The sequence below is a fragment of the Drosophila sechellia genome, chromosome 2R, assembly GCF_004382195.2.
Source record: "Drosophila sechellia strain sech25 chromosome 2R, ASM438219v1, whole genome shotgun sequence".
Classification (NCBI taxonomy): Eukaryota; Metazoa; Arthropoda; class Insecta; order Diptera; family Drosophilidae; genus Drosophila; species Drosophila sechellia.
In genome coordinates this window covers 7,221,680-7,245,262 of record NC_045950.1, presented here as the reverse complement: position 1 = coordinate 7,245,262, position 23,583 = coordinate 7,221,680, and the positions used below count along the sequence as shown (strand labels likewise).

The window sequence follows — 23,583 nt, the reverse complement described above, 5'->3', positions numbered from 1 at the left end:
CACGTTTTCCCACTTGACCAGAATTATGTAGAGAGCCATTTAAAAAGGGTTTTCGTATGGTGGGGGGCTCTCGGGGTGGCCATAAACGTATTTCACAGAACTTTATTGTTATGCTGATGAGTCCACAGGCCAGCTAGATAGATAGAGAGAGTTGGCCCGAAACAAGTTTTAGCTAGAGTTCTGTTCAGCTTAATTCGAAAGCCAAGACGCCGGCAGATGTTGCTCCTTTCTTGCCTTTCCTTGGTTACTTTCTTAATTAATTCGGTGTTGGCTGGGGGCTTTGTCTCCTGCTGAGCATCACTTCAATTAAGCCACTTCACTCTGCTCTTCGGGCCTTTCTAGCCCCTTTCAGCCCACTCCCTCTGCCCCCGAGTCCTGAATCTTCCTGGCGAGGTGTTTCACGCTGCACGTGCAGTGTGTGCCTCCTGTAGCATGCAACATACAGCGTGCAGCATGCAGCATGCAGAGTGCAGTGTGTCGTGTGTGTGGGTTGCCCTTTTCTGTGGCGACCTCTACAAGTGTCAGGGGCTGATTATGATGAAGCATCTTGTCATAAATAAACACGACAGTTTCCCTCCCCTTGAGTTGATTAACCCCTTTTGTAATCCACCTCGGCATCTGGCCTTCCTGGCTGCTTTTCATCCGATCCTCCACTCACGGAGTGAATCGCATCTCGCCTCCTTTCGGTGGTTCATATGGCTTTCGCATGTGGCTGCGTCCTGAGAGTCGAGAGTTTTGGGCCCAGGCGGCTTCTTTTGCAGCCAGCACTTGCGGTTTTTAATTATTTCAAGTTGGTTCGCCCCATGTCAACTGTACTTTCGGTTGTCGTAGTTGCTGTCGCTTAGATTCATTTAATTAAGCCGTGCTCTGCCTTCAATTTGTTTCTATTAAACAAAACAAGCCTCGCATTTCGAGCAAACGCACTTTACGTTTATGACTCTCGGTGTCAGTCGGTCAGTTGAACAGCTCAACTGAATGCTGAATTTCCAGAACTCAAACTGGCCCATTCATTATCTCATTTCCGCCTGAATAAGCAAAAACTTTGTACTACAGATACTAAATATAAACACACTCGAAACAAACGCACCATCGAACACACACACACACACGCGTATATAGTGTACACACAGAGACAGTTGAAAATTTAATAATAATGAAAATTGCAAGCGACAGTGAGAAATTCAATTAGCTTGAGCTCCGCCAAACACTTGCCGGCGCGAAAGAGAGGGGGCTACGCGGTGCGAAAGAGAGGGATGGAGTGTATGTCATGGCATAATTTAATTTGTACGCTTGCTCATCCATTCAAGTCGGCAAGCATTCATTCAGCCATTCATTGCGCTCATTGTATCAAACCTATAAAAAAAAAAAAAACGGCACCCAAACGAATCGGAAAACAAGTTGGTATGTGGGCTATATGTATGTGTATGCCGATGTGTATGGGTATATAAATGGCAACAGGATACTTTCTTTCAAATGAAGTGAGTTCGCCGGAATAACATGAATAATTTACTCTCCCACAAACCTGGTGTATTTGATCATAATAAATCGACTTGAGCTGAAAGGACATGAAGTGAATTAAAGACGGCAACCCTTGTGTAAACGGTCGAGAAACCACTAAGCTTTTTCTTCCAACTGACCGACGACCAGAAGCCTGAGAAACCAATAGCAATTTATTAATAATGCCAGGCGTTCTCCTCTGTTGTTGCTGTTGTGCTGCAGCCAGTCCGAGTAATTATACTCAAGTGGAATTAAAGAAATTGCCAGCAATTATTATTTGTCATTAGTGGGATGCGATGAAGCTGCACGATTTTCAATTTGATCAGGGACTCCGGCCAAATGAATGGCCCTTCGGCGCGAGCATCAAAAAATGCACGAGAAACAATTAATTTGTAGAGGAATTAATGAAGGGACCGAATCCGCAGAGGGATAAACCAGAGCACGAATCCCCCGGCACCCAGCTCCAATCCCCCCCATTCGCAACACCAACATCGCCAGCAATGTTGATTGCAGTCGGCGATTATTAACATTGAGCAGTGGGCCTGTGGCCTGCCATTGCCCCATCAATATGCAAGACCCACTGCGTGCCATGTGCAACAGCAACAGCAGCATCAGCAGCAGCAACAACAACGGCAACAACTGCAACACAGCGGCAGCAACCACTACAAATTGACACTTGAGTGAAGACGACGACGGACCGATGGCGATGGCGAGCCAAGGAGACGGCGTCAAATCGATTTGCGAAACAACAAAACATGGCGCGATAAGCGCGGCAATGAGACAAGAACGTAACTCGATGATGATGCCAGGCAGCGACATCCAGCAGCAGCAGCAACACAATGGCAACCGCAATGTTGCTGCTGTAGATGTTGCTAGTGGAGCTGCAACAACAGCAGCAGCAACAACAGCAGATGCCGGCACTGGCAAGCGATTTGTCGTTTGCGTTTGATTATACTGCCCCTTGATGATGTTGTTGCAGCTGTTGTTGGTGTTGCTGTTGCTTTTGCTGCTGCTACTGATGTTGCTGCTGCTGCTCTTGTTGCCACTGCCGTCGCGGCAACTGTACTGTGAAATGCGCTTATGCAATGAACAGAGACAGCAGCAGCAGCAGCAGCGGCAGCGCAGTCGCCTTTCTCTGTCGCTTGGCTCGCAGGGAAAATACTTTGTGCAAATCGAATTACCAAGTTATAACATCCACTTGGCCAGAAGGGTAGAACAAAAGCTCTGCAAGAGCAGCACAAGCGGATGGGAATGGGAATGGGGATGCGGAGTGAAGTGGCTGGGAGATGGAATGGCTATCCGATTGCCAACCCCACCGCCCCGCCGCCACGGCTCTTAACCCGCCCGCCTGTCAACAGTTGTGTTTTTGCTGCTTTTTATGGCTGCTCCAGTTAACCAGAGTCCACCGAGCTGCCTCGCTCACCACTGCTGGCAGTGCTATTAAATTTCGCCCCGGACTGCGTAGTGGGTATGTCGAACCCCCGATATGCTCGTTATGCGTTACAGGATTTGACAGTTGCTTAATTTTTCTATTTCACTGCATTCTCTCGCATGTTTCCGCATTTGCGATTGGCCCTTCGGGTGCGGCGAATTGCTTCCTCCTTGGACTCATCATTACGAGCATCCTCATCCGCTGGGCCACGTGTTGACTATCTGTCTGGCCCCGAAATAAAACTCTGTCTCCCATTCAGCTACAGATACAGATTCAGATACATGGCTGGTGTGGCCTGCAGCTGGCTTTCTCGATTGCCTTTCGTTTGAGAGCTTGGCCGGGCTATTTGCTTAGAAAGTGCTGCAGCTCCTTTGGCCGCAAAACTGCAAACTGCAAACTGCAAATTGCATTTGCCGCGCACATTTAGCTGTCAATGCCAGGAGCTTGAGTGAAGCTATTTTTCCACTGCTGCTGCTGCGCTTTGCCTTTTTCCATTTGCCATTTTCAGTCCTCCAGTGCCCTTTTTTAGCCCACCGAGCTGTGGGTCCTATCGATAAGGTCCATGGGTCCATAGACTATAGATATACAGTCATCTGCTGCGGGGCGGCTGCAATTTGTTTGAACTGCACTCGCAGTTGTTCGGGTGTTGTTTGCCCTGCTGCATCAGCATCATTATCAGCCCAAGATGCCGGCTACACCGCAGATACCAGTAATGCAGTTCATCAATATGTCGCCCCGCCCACTGCCACACAATCCGCACCACCCACCGCCCACTGTCTACAGCCCCAAGCCGCTGCGTGGCTCTCCTGAGTATATAATCAACAGCTAAGCGAGCTGAGCGCTAAGAGCCTGGTGTTTGCTCTGTTAGAGCTTGATGCACTGCAAGAAATCAGAGGCAGAAATCAAAGGGTTTTAGGTTTCCAAACTATTCATTTTGATTTCTACTTAAAGTTTACGACATAGTAATATTTGAAAGAGTTTATCAAGCTTTGTTCATGGAATTAAGAGTCTAAATTGATTATACGGCCATCAAACTAAATATCTTCATTTGGATTAGCTTGACTTTAGGTTAATAACCATAACTTTTTGCAGTGCCTTTTGGCCTTCAAAGCGGCGGTTCTCTTCTCTCCTGCCACGCAATGCAACTTGACTCAGCTCGGTTCAATTTGGTTCAGTCGGGTTTGGTTTTCAATGCGTTTCATTTCGAATTAAGTTATTTCCAAGTTGAATGCAATTTGCTGTCCCTTTTCACTTTGGCACTTCGCCCAGCACTTAAGGCCAGGCCAGAACCGAGCCACTCCTGGCCGTGAACGATGGAGGGGGGGAAGGAGGAGAAGGGGTGTGATGGCGGATCAGCCCGAAAGGTTGCTGCGTCATCATCAGCGGCGTGGCATCCGCAGTCACGACCCGAACTTAATCATCAATGCAGGTTGGTTAGTTAAAAACTCCGAGGAGAGCGAGTGCGCTGCACTTTTGCCCATCACCCCAGCCACATTCCATTTGCATTTGACAAGCGGGAAACTCCCCCAGATATGGTCTCGAAAATGTAGGGAATAGACAAAAACTGCAGATCCAACCCTCGCCACTTTAAATAATGATTTGTTCCGGCAACTTCTAGCCATCGCAAGTTCTCATCCCGATTTCATTTCTTGCTCTCGTTACAGGTAATTAGAGATGCCAGTCAGCCAGGCAGCAGGACATTTGCAGCTTTGGCACGCTTCACTGGCACTTATTCCGGCAGTGGGCGTGGCCCTAATTAACAAATTGTCTGCCATTAATTAGTAAGTAATAAAAAAAGCGAGGAGTCAGTCGAATGCGGAATGCAGCTGAAAAAGTGCTAATTTGGCAGTCAACTCTGAGCGAGAAGATCAAGCGCGTGGGAAAAGCCAGTGGGGTAATAAATGCTAGCCACTCAGATTTAGTTACCAGCTTTAGGGAAAAATTCCAATAAATGTCTATTGGATTATTTTTCATCTAATATCTGCTGATCTGTCTACATATGTAGCTTTAATCCCCTCAACTAATTGCACATATTTGTAAGCCATTTAAGCTTATTAAGCTGTATGAACAAACTGTTTTAAGTGCTCAAATTCCACCTTACTGAACTTTTCCAAATACGTTTGCTATGCTAAGCATCAACATTCCAGCGTTGAGGTTTATCTGCTCATATACTTTATCTATCTTTTTGTTTTCCCAACTAGTTGCTCGTGGCGCTTATAATTATCTCGCACACATGCACAAAAAACGCAATTAATTAAAAATAATAAGTGCTCTGAGCGAAGAGTAACAAAAGCGAAAGTTTAAGTACTTGGAAACGGCCCTCGGGCCAAGATGGCCAACAACATAGCACTCACTATATAGTACGTACGTATATATATCTGTGGCATTATATGGAGTTGCAACTTGCAACCTCAATGAGTTGCCGGTCAGTTGAGGAAGCCCGAGAGCTCTCCACTCCATTCAATTGGCTTCCAAATTTGTTTCGTTCTTCATCTTCTGCTGCTTCTGTTGCTGCTTCTTTGTTTGCTAATTTCTCAAGCAACTTTGTTGAGCATTGGCCAGCGGCATTTTCTCATCTGTGCAGCTGCCGCCTCCTCGTGGGTTTGCTGCCCCGCCGCCCTCTGCAACGCCCCCACTGGCTGAAAGCATTTTCCGCTCGCCACTGCTGATATTTTCTAATAAAAGTTGTCAATTAATTTACTGCGGCCAGCAGTAGCAATATCTTTGCAACCGCTTCTGTTGAGGGGAAACGTAGGGGTGCTGCATGTGGCATTGGAAAAATATTTATGAACCGATCATCCAGGCGACGTTCCATTGTGCTGTCCTCCCCACCTAAGACCCCTTTTTCACGTTACGCTCAGTGAACAATGGGTAGCGCGTTTGAGTCTGAGGCTGGGGCAATGTTTTTAATCAAAAACCGCAGTCCATAACTTGGAGGCGCAGCAGCAGCAGCAACTGTAGCAGCAACAGCAGTTGCAGCACAAAGAGTGCGCTTTAGAAAGATGGCAGAACGCAAATGGTGCTAAAACAATGCAAAAAAGGAACCGCAAACCAGCAGAACGCAAAGGCAACAGTCCACTGAGGATAAAACCGCAAAGTCAGGAACGTATTTTCATATTCAAACATCAGGCTAAGAGCAACTTTTTTACACAGCATGGTAGTGAAATTTGCAGGACATTAGCTTTTATGAGAAAAGCAAAAAGTATCTTAGGAAGTAAAAAGTAAGAAAGTTCTTGGAAACTAAGTATATCAAGGTATCAAATATTAACTTATATTATGAATTTGTTACATTCTTAATTCTATAAATTATTTTCCTGAGTGTACAAGTGGAGTGGGTAGAGGGCGCCCACAACCCCCTCCCCTGATCATTTGAAAGCCCCTGGCCACACTTTGCCCACTTTTTTGCCCCCAGTTCTGCTCGAGAGCACAGCGACAAAATGTGTGTGCGAGTGTCTGGTTAACATGGGAATCAATCTTTGAACAGAGCTATATTAAATTTCGAACATTTCCGCAATTTCACAGGCAGTGAACCAAGAATAGGCCAGCCAGTGGGGCGGGGGCAGGGGGGTCTGCGATGTCCGGAGTCTCGACTTAAAGGGAAACACTTCTGATGAAGTGAAGTTCATCACTATGATGAACACTTTCTTTGACAGCACTCAGAAGTATTTAATTTGATGTTTATTGACCTGTTTGCCAATGCCAGTGGTACTGTGATTTAGCTACATTTCTACGGATTTATTTGCCAAGTGCTGAGTTTGTGTTTAATTAACTTGAATTGACATTCGCCACTTGAGGCACTCGCACGGGCAATTATACCGGCAAGTCAATCAATCATCCTGTAAAATATATATTGCAATCGCATCAAAAAAGAGCCAAATTAAAAGCCAGTGGCAGGCTGCTGTTAGTTTGGCATAAATTACGCATACGCAGCGTGGACAAGTGCAGCAAATTTAAAATGCAAATAAATTCATTAAATGCAATCGCCAGATAAAAATGCATGGGGTCGGTGGAAAGGGGGGCTATTGTTTAACATATGCAGGCGATGTGGTTGTTGCTGCTGCCGCATTTATCTACCATTCGGTATTGTGCTAGTTAATAAATCTTCATGTAAAATACAAAAAGCCGAAAAGGGGAGCACAGCGCGTTGTGTCTGCTATTTTATCTAACTTTCATTAGAACAACAATAATAGCAACCGCAGCGACAATAGCAACAACTATGGCATTCAATTCGCGCCGTTCGTTGAACTTTGCCGGCAAACTGCAGTGGCAAAAGCAAGAAAAAAGCAAATAGCAGCTAGCAAAAGCACCAAGCAAAAGCAGAAAGCAAAAACAAACAATGAGCGCATGTGCGAGATATTTTCCTTTATTTTTATTTTTTTTTTGTTTTTGTGCTTCTTTGTTGTTGTTCGTTTTTCTTCATCTGTGTTATTGCTTGTTGTAAATGCCATTAAATGCTTGCTCGCGCCTTCGGATCGCGCGTCTCTTTCTAGAAAGAGATGGGCACACTGTTTCATTCATAAACCCGTTGACATGCATTTACACTGCAATTTAATGAGGAGACATCGCGATGTTAGACAAAGGCCGCACTTCCAGTCGAAATCGAATTTGCCATTTGGTATTTGGGTTTCTAGTTTAGCTCGGCATCTCTGTGCCTCTGCATTTAACGTGTTTTGTGTTTCGTGCTTATGCAATGTGGGGAAAACTAGTTTTTTGTACGTTTCCATGATAACTAACTAAATGATTTTAGCTTTCGGTCTCTTTTCCTTGTTTGGCATTTTTATAGCTAAAAATAAACAACATAATTGCATATTTACTGCCACGCTCGTTCGGACGCTTTTGTGATTTGTTTTTCCCGCTCAATTTTTGTTTTTTTTTTTCGTTTTTGCGAGCGGAAGTCACAATTTCAGTTTCAGTTTTGTCTTCGCCTCTGCTGTTTTGCCATTTGCATACGAAAAACACACACAATTTTCGTCGTGCATTTTTGCCACAGCGCAGCGGATGCAGGCGCATTCCAAAGAGCTGAGCTAATTTATGCAATTTTATTGGCCGGCCAGCGCATCTGGGCTAATAGAAAGTCACCCAGACGCGACTTTTAGAAAGTACCCTTCGGTCGGTCATTCTGTGCTGCTCGAGTTTCCCGGGCTTTTCACACGGCCGCAGCGAGGAAGAGGAAAAGCCAGTTTCCCAGCTTGGGGTATCATATATCACAGAAATGAGAGGAACAATGGCGAGAATAGAAATAGAATATATTATGATAATAAATAGGTGTTAAATTAAATCGAAAATTTCTGTATAATTGATAAAAACTTGATACTGAAAATACAATTTCTTAAAACTATATTCCCTATAAAATCTGATCTTTAGACCGAAGATAGCAGACAGCGATTTTTGCTATCAAATATTTCAAATCGAAAATCTTGAAATGTTCCATTTAAATCTGCAGTTGTAGCAACGATTTCTCCAGAATTTGGCTGTCTTTAATCTCCGCAGATGCCACATCTTAGATATCGAAAGAGCAACCCTGATAGATGTTGGCAAGTAAATCCGTTTTGTTTGTCCGTTTCTGTTTTTTTTTTTTTTTGATCTTGCCATGCTCATGGCAATGGTATGTATTGCCAAATCTGTTTCGATTTGCGGAGACAGCGAACAAAGAACAGAAATCGCTCGAGTGTCGGCCATTAAGCATACGCAGCGTGTGCGTCTTGCCAATTAACTTGGCGGCACTCGCAACGGACCATTGAGTCATCAGCTGGGTGAATCCGAAAACGGGAATAAAAGCCACATGGCCACATGAGCACATGGGCACATTGCGGAAGACCCGTAGTGCGGTTGCCCCGAAAAGGGGCGCATTCCAGTGGGCAGGGGGCGTGGCATGTCGCGGTGCAAACGGCGAGACACGCGTCTCAGATGTTTTATGCTCATTGCACAGGTAAATGGCTGAAACGAGGCGACAGCGAGTCCAACTCCGAAGTGGACTGCAGTGGTCCATTGTTTGTGTCCACTTGTATGTATGTATGTCCATGTTGCAGTGTGTTGTGCCACATTTCGCGAAAGCGGCAGAAACGGCAACAGCAACAATGGGCCACAAATATTTGCCAACGTGACCGTGAACTGGCATAATGTGGCACGCGATGCTCATGCCGCGGCACGTGCCGTTGGACTCTTTGCACTCACTCCTTTCACTTTGAAGCCATCACCCATCTGCAATACTGTACCCCCATCCTGGCAACTTCACTTTTCGTGCAGATTTGTTCAAGGATTTACACGCATTTTCGCACCATTTGTCAGCCAACTCAAGTTGCTGCAATAAAATCAGCAATTAATATCTGAGTGAGTTCACGTACTTTTCCAAATGGCCCTTGGCCGGAGCAATTTGCCAGCAATATTTATGACGAAAGCCTTTCAATTTTCATAAACCAACTTCTAGTCGCCGAGGTCCAAAGATCAACTGAGATTTACGCAGTTGGCCTGCAAAATTTATGAGCTCAGCTGAGGCTACTCCTCCGGTCCTGAAACCCACGGCCAAACCCAAACCCAAGCCCACTTGGGCTCTGCCATGATGATGGCTATGTTACTTTTATCTGACCAGAAATTAACTTTTCGGTCTTAGGCCCGGCTGAGTCTTGTTTTGCCATAAATTTGCCCGCTGAATGTGCTAATAACTGAGTTGGCTCTTTGCTTTTGGCCGGGCTAAAAAGGCAAAGCGAAGACAAAACGGCCGAGAGTTTGCAGAGGAAGTGGAAACCGTTGAAGTTTGTCCGCTAGGCTACGGTCGGTCATGGGAAAATTTGTGCCTCATCACTTGTTTCACTGGCATAATTGGCATTTTCATTATCCAGCAATGTAACCATTTTTCACACGTTTAAGCCCACTTTAAATGCATCTATTTATATGCATGACAGTTCGCTTTGTTATTTGTTATTGTTGCTGATTTCATTTCGAGTTCTACAAATCGCACAAAAAATTCATAAAATATTAATACCCTGGAATACGTGATTCGTTGAAGGTATGATGTTACTGTTTAGCCCAGGCTTCGGCACCTTAGTATGAAATTGTTTGGGATCGCATATGCTTTGGCTACTTATGCATTCATAGAACGTTAGCTTTATTAAATTTTCATCAAAGTGCCACAAAAAACATGCAATGGGTATTTGACATTTGAAATCCCCTGCATTTCAGGCAATTTGCACTCGCTTTTATATTTTTTTTACGGTTAAGTGTTTCAACTCAATTTATTCATATCTGCTGCGGTTGTTGCTATTGCTGTTTGTTCATTATGGGTATTACTAACCAGTTTGGAATGCCAAGAGTGGGGGGAGCGAAATTATAATTTGTTTCGTAGTTTGTATAAACATTCCTGATATTGGTATGGCTTATTGTTCTGCCCGTGTGTTTGCTTTAATGTGGGCGTGCCGGTTTCTTGTTTTCTTATTTTGTTGTTATTTTTTGTTTAACCAGCCGGCTCACAAAAGCCAATCCTCTCTCGTTCTGGCCAAGTAGTAGTATGCTGTAAGCCATTGGTAGTTGGTTGTTGGCTTGAATGTCGTAGCTATACGTGCCAAGTATGTGTCATGTTCTTAATGGAGAGCCCGGTTTGAACGACTGACTGACTGCCTGACTGGCTGACTAACTGCAGTCAAGATCTGGCTGTTGTACAATTTATTATAGAATTAACCTTCAACTTTCAAATGCAGCTGCATTAGCTCTGTGTCGAAACAACAAACAACAAACAACACACCACCAAAAACGTGCATTTAATAGACCTTGAATCGCTGGCAGCCGAGCGAAATACCAATTGTGAGAAAAACTCGTTGTTGTCTTTGCAGTTCATTGACACAATTTTCATGTTTTGTGTATTTTGAACTTTTATCGAACGAGAGACAAGAGTTTTTTGCCCACAATATATGTATATGGATGCATATACATATAGGCGGCGTGTGTGTCCAATCTCTTTCGCATATTACACAATTTTTTCGATTGTTTATGGAGGCGCCAGGAGCCGAGAGAAGAACCAGGCAGACGCAAACCTGGCCATGATTTATGGCATTTTACGGAGTACTTTAGCATTTTCACAGTCCATTTGGCTAATTGCCGGCCGTTTCAGCCGCCGGCTCGTATGCAAACGAATTTTTATAAAAGCCTCGGCTTCTGAGAACTTTTTGTTATAGTAGTTTTTTCGATTTTCGTTTTTGTGATTGAAGGGTGTGCATATAGTACAACACAAAAGCACTTGAGTTGATCCATTGCAGTGTTGTGCTTATGTGCTAGCCATTGTAATACCATTTCGAATCGAATGATCAGCTTGAAATGCCGAGAAATCCCTCAAAATGAAATAAAACAGACGAAAAGCGAGTGGCCATGAAAACTCCACAGCAGACGAGACAAGCCAACAGCATATCATAGAGATAGAGTCTGGTTTTTGTATTTTGTATGGCCCTACTACTCTCCCTGGCATTTTAATTATGGGCCAAGCCTGGAAAAGCTCGGCCCGGCAACATATCCATGACATTTATGATTGTTGCCGGTTGGGCAACTTCGTCCACCTGTGCACTGGAAACAATGGAGCGGGGGATTAGCGGCGTGGGATGCGGAGCTGTAAGGGAGGAGCTGCCGAGTTGGGGAGTAGTTAATTAATATGACATGGCATGAAATCAAAAGCATGGGGGCAAAAATTGCCAAGTACTTTATGATGATGTTGTACCTTAGCCTTAGCCGGACCCGTAATTAGCCAATTAAACGTGGCTTCCCCAGAACAGGCTCACATTTCTCGCAGAGATTCGCTTTCGTTTGATGTATGCAAATGACTTTTGATGTCATTGAGCCTTTGGCACAGTTTTGGTTGCTCGGCTGTTGCGTTTCTGCTCCAGTTAGCAGGTTAGGTTAGGCAGAACCATGAGACCTACTCCACTTGAAAGGGAAACGCCGCCCTGGAATTTATGATTGTGTTTTATTACATCGATGTGACGACTGAATTTACGATGTGCCACAGTGACAGATTCTTGTCTCGATGTAAATCACGAGCGGCGTCATTTTAATTGGCCGCGAATTCTTTGGGAATTGTTTTCGGTTTTTCGAATGAATTTCATGCCTCATTGGGGCCTGACCACCACACATTCCATGGCTACCCCTTTTCGGCATTTCGATTCGTTTGACACTTTAAGCGGGTTAATAAATTTTGAAAGCCTTTTCAGCGCAGCGCGCGTGCCATCGCCATTATCTCACTGGCCATATATATATTCCAATATATATTATATGTCTGTATATACCTTTCGAAGAGCCTGGGCTCGCCGCAAATCTCATTTGGCTTTAATTTACCTAAATCCTGAGATTGCGATTGGGCCTGGGACTGGGCACACCTTTCCGTGTTGGCAGGCGCACCTTTCCCGCTAAGCTGAGGATATTATGCCCGGGAGAAGTCAGCTCTAAATCAACAGCAGCCGTAAGTTGAGATGAGCGAATGTGACACCAGCGACCCGGGGGTTAGATGTTTTTGAAGGTTGCGGGGTTGAGAAAGGGCTAAAAGGCAGAAAGCTGCTGAGGAGGGTCCTTGTGCCGCTGAAACTCAAGCTGAAAAGGGGGGCTAGCAAAGGCCAAGGTGCGACCACGTGCGTTTGGTGAGGGCAAGATGCTCGGATTGCGTATGTCGGGGGCACTTCAAAGGGCCATCACACACCAGCCCGGAAACTAATGATAGACAAAAGGGCTGCCGCCGGAACCCAAACAAGTGGTGTTGGTTTTTGCCCGACGGCAAGTGCTCTTCCCAGATGGGATTAAAATTACCAAGGGACGAAGCGCAGTGGCTGCGTTTGGGTGAATCTCCTTGGTGGCTCACATCCTTACATCCAAATAGTGACTGTCTGGCAGACAAAGCCGCTTAATGATAGCAGAGAAACCCCTCCTGTTCCTCGCCGGCTTTAGTTTTTGGCTTTGGCATTGCCTGTCGCCCGATGCCATGTTCAAAATCATTAAAATGGATTTTTCAGCAAACTAACCCACTCCGATTTTCGGTAGCCCCCCCTTTGGTTTTGTTTCATCTGAGCTGGCAAAGCCAATTTATGAAATGCCACTGACAAGCGGCAAGGAGTGCGTCTTGAGTTGTAAATAAGTTTAGTTACTTAATGTAATTGAAGTTAAGGGTTTCCAAGCCAATATATGTATGTTTGTATATGCCCTTCATCAGATTTCATTGCATTTGACGTGTTTTGCACTTGAAGAGCTTAAAAGAAGCACTGGTATGCGTTTTTAATCTAGGGGAAAAGTGCAAGTAAGTCGATTGCATTTTATTAAATACCTAACAAATCGTTTTTAATGCTTTCAACTGACTTTAATAATAACCCTTTGCCCAACCTCCACACTCAAAATTTCATTTCGAATGATGCCATTCGAATATTTTGCAATAATTACATTATCGACAACACTTTGTATGCCAAACGGTCAATTATCAGGGGATATTTATTTGTGCTCATATTTGATATTGGAAATTGAATCAGCAATCGCCACTTGATTGATGCCGCCTGACCCCAGACTGCAATTAGTTGTTAATTCGTTTTCCGGACAAATTGCATGTGGCTAAATTTGATTTAGCTTATTTTTTTAACCCCCACTTGGTTTATTATTTAATGTCGCATTCAGGATTGCAGCGCTGTGCGTTGCGATTGTTGTTATTATTATCATGCTGACCATTTAATGTTTAATGGGGCAGTTGGTGAGATAAATAAATAAATAGAATCGCATGGCGATAGCGCACTTTTATGGAGCCATAAAAGGAAGTTTGGCACAGCAAATTGCAGGAAGTAAATCAACGTTTGGCTGCTGCGACAAATTGCAGTTTCATGTTTTTTGGCCACTTTTTGGGCGTGTGGCAGCGGGGCTAGCCAAGTTTTATGAGCATTTAAAGCACCAAATAAAACGATACCGAAATCACATCAACCGCCAAAGACGCAAGAAGTTGCCAGCTAAGTTGAGCGTAAAACCTTGTCAATAGATGCAATTGAACTGTCTTCGTACTCACAATGTTACTCTAAGCCTACACTTGGAGAAAGAATGTGTGTTTGTGATGATCATCCTATATTAAATCAACTCTATTTTTAATACAAAGTCATCTGTGATTATGCACTCGAGATGAATACTAGTTGGGTATTCACTACTGCAAAGGTAATGAATGAAAATGCAGGGTGAATTTACAAAATTGAAATGGCGCACTGCGAGCTGCACGTGTGTGCGAGTGTGTGTGGCTGTGCCTGTGTGCGTGGGCTTAAAGTATTGCCCATGGAACATTTGCGGTATGTGCAGCTGAGGGGGGCGTGTCCCCAATACAATCACACTAAAAGGTGTTACACCGCAAAATGCAAACGCTTTTATGACACAGTCACCGGAGCTCGGCTCACAGGCATTCCTTTTCCTTTAACTAGTGTCAAATGTTGGCTCGCCCAGCCACCACCATTTCAAATTTTCCTGGCACTTTTCATCCGATTTTCCCCGGCTTTTCCAACGGCTAACCTACAGCACAGGCCGCACTTTGAGAGTCATTCCAGGTTCGCCCCATTTGTCAGGCGCACACTCCTCTTTTATGGTCCATAAGATGTGCATACATGTATGAGTGCCCAGGCATGCCTGTGTGCGAGTGTGTGTGTGTGTGTGGGTGGGGGTGTGCATGTGTGCGTGTAAGTATTATGCGTACACAGACCGCGTACTTTTAGTTTACAAGAAATACACGAAGCACCATTTGATTTTCGCAGAAAAACTATAAAAACAAAAGTAGGAAGAAAAAATTTTACATAAAAAATGCGAATATTGTTTACCCTTATCAACTTTAGTTCGAAAATGAGTAAGCATTTTTCAAAATGTCTCCAAGAGTCTGTGGAGAATTTTGAAAAGCGTGCTTTGCTGCCAGGATTCTAAAATTACAGAGCACTACAAAAAGTAACTGAAAATGCAAATGCGTGATGCGGATGACAAAGCTTAGTGGAATATTTTCCAAATTGAGCTTATCGGCTTTGATCCTAATTTAGATCCCAAATCCGCTGTTACCTTTTTGTCAGGTGCACGACGGAATACCATAAAAATTGGTAATGCTGTCCAAAGAGCATAACACGGAAGACAATTCCCGTTTGGGGTCGTATGGTGCTCCGGGTTTACGAGACTGGCAGTCTGGCGAGGATGCCCCACCATCTTCTCACAAATTATGTTTGCCTGCACAAATTATACGAGCATGGCGGTCCGCCGATGCTGAAGTTGATGCCCTGGGATACTTGGGCCGCACTCCACTTTTGGCCCTGTTTTCCTTCTCTGCCATTTCGCATATTCAAATTGGCAACAATGTCGCCGCGAAAGCAGCAAAACCAAAAAGCAAAAGCATGAGCAACAGTAACAATATGCAGTGCGTTCCGGTGTTGTCAAGTTTTGTGCTTGAACTCCCTTTTTTGCTTAGTGGTTTTTTTCATAAAATTTGTATGCAATTTTATGAGTTTTTACTTTTTACATGCGTCGCCTCGCCAGGCGAAGCGTTGCGATGCGTTTGGCATTCCCGTTGCGATTATTTGAGCGACGTGTTTACGCATAAAAATTTTCCAGCGCACTTTCTGGCTGCGAGGAGGGTTGGGGATGGGCGTGGCGTGCCGCCCCTAATAGTCGTAAAATGTATATACACATAATTTTTGGTGAAAGTGCAGCTTATGCTTATGCTTATGCTTTTGCCCAGAAATTTGCTGCAAAATGTTTTAGGTGCCCTTAGTTTTAGCACCCACTCCTCGTTGGCTCAGTGTTTCAGGTTAGCAACCCTTCTAGATGTTGCTGGTCGTAAATAAACAGCAACCCCTGAGCTGGTCAATTGAGTAGGCCGCTGTTTGTGTTTGGTAATGGCCATGCTTTCGCCCCCCCACGCCTTTACTGCTTCTCCACATTTTTCCCCATGGCTGTTAGTGGCATATAAACTGGGTTTTAATTTTCTAATTACACACGGCAAACAAATGAAAATTTATTGCCGGCAGGGTGCGGTGTTTTCTCCGCCTCTCGCTCAACCCCCTTAACAACATTTATGCAAAGTCTGTGTCTGTGTATGTGTCTCACCTTGCTTGCTATCTCCGAGGGGTGTGCGTGCAACCACCCCCGCACGCACCACCCAAACCACCCAAACCACCCAACCACCCACTCTACCACTCAGACAGCTGCTGCTGCTCCACAATTTTTATGCGGCAAGGTAAAGGCTCAAAAACCAGGCAAAATTTATATATATTGTATTAATAAAATAAAACGCCGTGCAAACAAATCGTAAAAGCTCACATATCCCCAGCAATTGGGGCAGCGGGGGTATGGTATTATGGCCGCTCCTGATGTGCGTTTTTAATTTAACATTTTTGTGTTGGGGATGCAGCACTTTAGAGGGGTGGCTACCACTAGCTGGGGACCCATCTGCATGGCTTGCATGGTGTCCTTTGTCCTTTATTTCATTACATTTCAAGTGCGAGCTCGCAGTTTTATAGGGTGTCCCTCGGGAAAACTAAGAATATGTTTTAGAAAGTAAAAAAAAAGAATCAATAGGTACGTGGATCTGCTGGATATTCCCCGATCGGTTACCATATATTTTTAGCCCCTTCATTTCTTTTTATTTCCGTACTGATGCGCCGGCAGTCGTGTTCCCGCCAAACACGAGTCCTTTGGGAGGACGAGCGGGCGCCTTCGATGCGTGACCTCCACACCCACACCCACACCCACACCCACACCCACACCCACACCCACACCCACACTCTCACACCCGGCTCTGCCTTGCCGAACTCATTTTCTTAGCCTTACGTGCGCATTTTCCTTTTATTATTATTATTCTTTTCGTTTTTTTGCATGTCCTGGCTGTTTTTATTTTACGGTTAAGTAAAAACACACGACACATAGGCGGAGGGGAAGCGGGCAAGAGCGTGACCTTAGAGATTTGTACTTCGAACATTTCCATGTGCAAGTCCAGCCGGGGACTTAATTTATATGTGCCGCACTATAAACGAGACCCCAAGCTCGGGTCCTCCGCTTCGAGGCTAATTTAGTCATATTTTCATTTTTTCCCCGCTTTTCCTTTTCCTCTGCGAGCGTGTGTGTGTGTGTGTGTTATTTCGGCGTTTTTCCTCTTCGTATTTTTGTGTGTGCGACATGCATCAGAGCGCACATTATGGCGGCGTCTCGCACTTTTCACGCCACACCGAGCACGGTCCCAGCCAGGATATAAACGTATGTGTTGGATATATAGTTGTCCTTATTTTATTTGCATGTGTATCTGTCTGTGCGCCAGCGGTCCCTTGTGGCTTTCAATGCGACAAAGTAGACACAAAAATGAGCGGACAGAGTGGGCGGTGGGTCCAAAGTGAGTACTCAGCGTTGGCTGGCTGGCTGAGTTGGCCATAAAACACTAAGTCCTTTGGCCTTCAGTAATTTTCTTGTCTTGGCCATAAATATATTGCTGTTGCTCCGGCTGTCACTAGTGCGCCCATTTTAGGTTTGTTGCCCAAACGTGATTTTATTAAAAAGTTGTAAACTCACCAGCACCCCAGGGAATAGATAGATGGTTGTCCGCCTTCCAAAAGATTTCGAGTGTGGACGAAGAAAAAAAAAAACCATGCAGGATACAGGAAAAGAATAGAATTACTTGCAAAGTTCACGATGTAGCGGCTATAAACTTAGGTAAACGATTTTCCTCTTTAAAAGGCAGAGAGCGAAGCTGGGCAAAGTTTTGGTTCTTGTTGTATGTCCAAAGCATTTTTATAATTTAAATGTAGTGCCCGAGTAAAATGTCGCCCTTCTTTCCTTTGATCCTATTTGTTTGCTGTGTGATGCATGTGTTTTTATTTCGCTTAGTCCTCCGACACTTTGGCAGCCCTTGACTAAACGTCAAAGTGCAACTCATTAGAGCTGAAGCAGCAACTTGCCTCCTAGACATGATTAAGTGCAATGAAATGGGTAAATGATGCTCTTTCCTCCCCCCACCACCCCTATTTCTTATGCCCCTCGAAAGCTAAACATGCCGCACACGAAAAAAAATGGAGACAAAGCAGCGTGCTAAAGTGTCAACAGAGTTCCAAAGTGTCATTGTGTGAGAGGAAGTGAGAGAGTGTGTGTGTGTATAGGTGTTTGCCTCCTGCTTTTATCCTTGCAGTTGCCAGTTGCTGTGCGAGTGTGTGTGTGTTTGGGCAAGTGTCGCCCTCAAGTGCTGCGAAAAGCACTCAATTAAAAACATCAAATGCTTTTCTTCAGCTGCAAACACTCGAGTCCTCGGGCGCAGATCAAGGATAAAATTAAGGAGCTGAGCAGGCCAAGCCCACTCATCGCCACTCCGCCATTCGTCTTTTATCTGCGGCTTGTTTACTTGAACTTTACGATTTTTTCCGATTTTCATAATGACATGCCATAATGTTGAGTTGATAAATGGAGGGTATGCCACCCATGACAGCTAACTCCTTCCTAAACAATTATTCATTAAAGAGAACTAAATCACTTTTGAATAGCGTAACATTATTATTTTTGAAGAACCATAATAAATTCCAAAATAATAACAAATTAATTATGAATCATTGAATGTTGTGTATAAGAAAACTCAGCTTGACTGCTCTGTTTTCAAGAATTTCAAATATGTTTGCTTTTTTGGTAATTTACCTCATATTTGCATAGGCAACCACGGAAAATGGCCAAATGGCAGACCCTTTTTGCAGACAGACTCCTGGTTAAAGCACGCTCATTGTTTAACTTGCTGCGGTGGCTATGTGGTTGCTGCTGCTGGTCCCACATGCTGGCAACAGCCCCCCCCCCCCCCCCCCCCCCCCCCCCCCACTCCTATTGCAACCCCCTTTGGAGCCACCTGCCCCGCTGCCTGCGCTTACTGCAGCAACTGGAACCCCCTAACTTTGGCAGGTCCTTGCGGATCTGACCATATTCCTGTTCCTGGCCCCGTTGGCAGCAGTGAAATTGCTTGCGGTTAATTGTTTTTCACGCGAAAAACTTCAATAATGCAGATATTGGCTGGCAGTTAGCCCCCCGCTCCCCGCACTAGCCCGCATACCGCACAAAATGCATATACCTCTCTTTGTTTTCAGGTTGTGTCGCCAGGGGGCGCTCGGCTTGGCTGGCCGCATTGTTGCAATTTATGATGTTGCATGTATTTTTGCCCCTTTTTTAGCCCCTACCACACACCACTTTGATGGTAAACACGAAGCGCTGGGCAATCGAATCAAATATGCCAGCTTTGCGGGTTTGTCGAAGGAGCGGCAAGGAGGCAAGGAGGAAATCCAATAAGCATTTTCATTTGTCAAGCGGCGACCAAGCGTCGTATACGCAATTTGTCGAGCATTTTGTTAGCCTTTTGCTGAGCACCGTTTCGTTTCGTTCCGACTTGGTTCGGTTCGCTGTGGCTGCAAATTCAATTTATTGTAAATATTTTTGCGCCAAAGGCAAAACTTGCAAATTAATTTTTTTCGCCTGCCGCCCGCGGAAAATGCACAAGTGGCCAAGGGAGCAGAGTGGTGTGAGTGGTGGGGAAAACGATGGAAAACATACAAATAATAGAACAGAAAATAAAACGAAATCCAATAAAAAGGCAACAAGGAATTGGCCAAGAAAGCGAAAGAAGGCGAAAAAAAGTGCGCAACTTTATCACAACAAAGGGGGAAAAGAAAAGCAAGCACAGCTGTGAGCAAAAAAGGAAAACTCGAGGAAAACGAGCGCGAAAACGAAAACTCTATTACAGCCACAGTTGTTGCTTTTTGCTGTGTGTGTGTGTGTGTGTGTGGGATGTGTCCTCAAGGCTTTTCTGCTGCTCAAGTAATGAGAAACGCCAACAGGCACACAGAGGAGCAACTGAAAGAACGAGGATTTCCTTCATGTCCCGTAAGATCCTGCAATATTTATTAAAGCCGAAAATTATGAAGCCCGAGCGCAAATAAAGTCGAGCTTCGACCGCTCAACTCAATTACATCGTCAATGATGTGCGACGGGTCCTCGCGTTGTCCATTTCAATGCCCAGTGTCCTGGACTCAGAGTCCTGAGTCCTGTGTTTGTTTAACCCTCGTTTTCTGGTCGTGTTTTTCTTTCGGAAAGCTGCACTTTGATTGTTTTCCTCGATGTCCCTTGGTTGTCTCTACATATTTTGCGGCCTTTAGTCCTTTTAGCCGTAATCAAATCGAGCAACTAAGGGGCCTGGCACAACATTTTGATTGTTTTCCTTTTAGTACAAATTAATGGCCCGCAAGGCATTCAATTAGTCAAGCAATCTTCCATACTTTCTTTTGCTATTTTTGCGTATTTATTGATGAAATTGTTATTATTGCTGCACTGCAAGAAAACTAAACTGTTATATTATAGTATTTTCGCCTAATTTGGATAATTCCTCAATCATTTTAAGCATTGCAGGAAATAAAATATATTTATCCCTTTTATGAGTATAAATTCGAAACTGATGCCAAATTTTCCTTTTCATCTTCTCATTGCAGGTTGGTGTCCAATTTCTAAGCCCACTAGCTTTACTTAAAGCCCTGTTTGGCATGCTTTAAACACTTCTCATCGAGAGTCACTGCATTGTCCTGGCGGCTGGCAGAAATGCAAATTTCTTGGCCAAACAACAACATGTGCTGCTCCGTCGTTCGTGGGCCAAATGCATTCATGGGAGCACAAGGCAACTGAGCCAAAGCCGGCAAATAAACACTGTCCGCCCACCACCCCCCAATGGCCACCTAAAGCAGGGGGCGTGGCAGCCGGCAGACAGTGAGGGCAATGACTAAAGACAAAAAACCACATGTCAGCCCGGCCGGGAACCCTTTAACGGGCACAAAAACCAGCCAAAGGGGTGTGACCCAGACCCACACCCGCACCCACACCATTCCCCAACCCCCCTCCACCATTCCACAATGCTCAGAACACAGAACCCAGGGCACTCCCCAATCAACAATCGACGTCATCAACTTCAAGGCTGGACAAACAGAAAGAGAGGGGGCTATGGGGGGAGTGACAGAGACAGCAGGGCACGCGATACTGTGGTTTGTCATTGCCGGGATGACGACGTCATGATAGTGGCTGCAGGAATATGGATGAGCTCTGGGTTTCGAGCCCTCCGGCGCTGTTGGCTTAGAAAGTTCATTGTCTTGCCGGCAATCGCAAAATGGAAAGTGGTTGGGTGGTTGTGAATGCTTAAAGCTTAAAGAGGGGTGCAAATTGCAAATTGCATGCAAAGCCTGCGACTGCATTAGTTTTCCCGCCTGCAGCCATATGGTTGGTGTCTCTGTTCTGAGTCGAAGTTCCACTGAGTCCTGAATCGTGAGTCCTGAATCCTGTGAAAAATCCCTCCCCACTGCAGTTGCCTAACCTCATTTTGCAGTGAAAAGAAGTTGAGGCTGCATTGTATGCCGCCTGCAGACAATTGAATTTTAATTTGTATAACTTTAGTGCCAGACAGTTGGAGGGGTTGGCCGTGTTGGGAATGGGGCGGCTTGCAACCGTCCCCCCCCCATCCATCGTGTCCCTTTCAACGCTTTTAAAGCCCCTCCATTGAAGCCTTGCCGGCGGCCATGCAACGGAAAATTGTACATATTTCAGGCGACGAGGGTCCTGGCTGCACACTTCTGTTTAATGGAGTCATGCATAGAGGCTCTTTAAGCGGACTCGTCCTGCCACTAAATCCTTTTTGTTTTAGTTCACTCTCGCCGTTGTTGTTGCTGCAAAACAATTTGCAAATTGCTGGCCAAAAAATGGCGCCGCAAAGCTCACCTGAAAGCCACCCAAACACCCTTTGCCATCGCCATCAATTCAAGAGCAATTACAAAAGACAAACGGAGCAAGGACCCTAAACCTATACTCACACACACTTACATACACACACACACACATACAGAGATTGCACAACAACAATGGCACAACTTTAACGGCTGGTCGCCTTGATCATTATCAGGCAGGAGTCGTTGGCCAAGTGCACGACACGGGCCAAAACCGAGAACAGGATGAGGAGCTATGCGAGGATGTGGCTGGCGAACCGGGAACCCAGGACGAGTGCTGCTACGAAGAGGTTGAGGACGAGGACGTGACTCTTAAGTGACTGCTGTGGTGGCGTTTTGTGGCCATGTTTTGGGGTGTCAGGCTCGACTGCACAAACACAATAACACCCAACACCATGAACACCAGGCCGAACTGACAGAGACGGGTAGAGGTCCTTGGAGAGAGACAACAGGCAGCACATATGCAGCGATGACAATAAATGGCTTTCAGTGGAAAAATCAGAAGTTGGCCATAAAGTTGATCCTACCAACTATTGAACCTTTACAATGGAGGAAGACAGAAAGTGCAGAGCGAGAAATTAAGTGATGGAAATAGAATTTTCATAAATATATATTTTAAGCAACATAACTTTTAAAGGCTTAAAAACATTACAAGCATTTTCAAAAAAGCACTATTTTTTTTTGTTTCCCATTAAACTTATATTTAGGTTCCTAAGTTTTTCCATTGTTTAAGGCGTTGAACAAAAAGCGGGTGAAATGACAACTCTGCTCATGTGCAACAACATTGGCAACACCTGCCGCGCCTCCCACAAAAGAAAAACATTGGAAAAAAGGGGGAAAAGTGGGAAAATGCAACAAAAAGAGCGGGCAAAGTTTCATAAACTAGTTGACGAAGAGCGGCGCCCGGGAAAAGACACAGGACGCAGGAGTGGAGCTTCCTTTTATTTTCGAATTTAGTGCCGCCGCGGCCGTTGGCCCGTCTCCTATTATTACTGCTATTATTATTGTTATTTTTGGGCCCCAGTTGTTGTTGGCCTCCTCTGGTAGTATATTTATTTTTTTGCTTTTGTTTTTTCTTGTTGCTCCTGGCACAGGAAACGTGCGACGTCATGTAGGCGCGCCAGTCAGACGCCTAAAAGTATGCCTCAGCGTTTAGTGGCAATATCAGCAAAAACACGCGATGGGGCAAAAAACGCGAAACGGGTGGCAGGATTGTCGGTGGTTGGGCGGTGCAAGGACTCTAGGCCTGGCGTCGTCCTTCTTCCGTGTTGCATGTTGTCGCTGGCTGGCTTTTCCTCCTGCCTTTTTTAGCTCAATTCTCGGCCAAAAGTAAACAAAAGAAAAGCGAATTTTTCGTTGGCCACAAAAAACTTTCGTTAACACGAGAAATTGCATGCCGCAGTGGGGGTTGCAAAAGGGGGGCTGCCACTTTTTGCTATTTTGGTTTTAGCTGCCGCCACCCCAGCTGAAGGTTATTGTGGCAAATTGAGTTTTTGCATGAAACTTTAAGCCGCTTAAAGATTAGACCAGGCCAAGACAGCACCCGAAAGCACTGCGTGCAGTTTCCCAAGAAAATGCCACTAAAGAGTTTTCCATTTACGGCTACTCGCTGCTAAGCTCCCCTCATTCCGCTGAGCCGAGCAGCCCTCTTCCTTATTTATAATTATTATGCAAGCTGAATACGAAAATAGGATGGCAACTAAATCAAGGCGTATGTACCGAAGAACTTAACACTCTGTAAGTGTTTCCGGCTGGGGGTAAATTATGAAATATTTATAGTGCACTGCTTCAAATGCTATAATTTTTAGTGCAGTCAGTAGAACTTGTAAGTGGTTTAAATGGTAAGAAGTTGCATTTATTTGACACTTGAGCTGCAGTGAAATTTTATGCGCTTGAAGCTCCTTTCTTTTATATTCG

General features: G+C 44.9%; 1 protein-coding gene and 1 long non-coding RNA gene across 3 annotated transcripts in view; both read left to right on the top strand.

Moving 5' to 3' along the window:
• LOC6608587 (Krueppel-like factor luna) overlaps nucleotides 1-23,583 on the top strand; it is a 113,311-nt gene that overhangs the window by 37,868 nt on the left and 51,860 nt on the right. The window lies entirely within an intron of this gene.
• Nucleotides 4,306-22,323, top strand: LOC116800288. The gene is made up of 2 exons (XR_004361219.1): nucleotides 4,306-4,710; nucleotides 20,392-22,323. It is a non-coding gene; the product is annotated as an uncharacterized LOC116800288 (long non-coding RNA).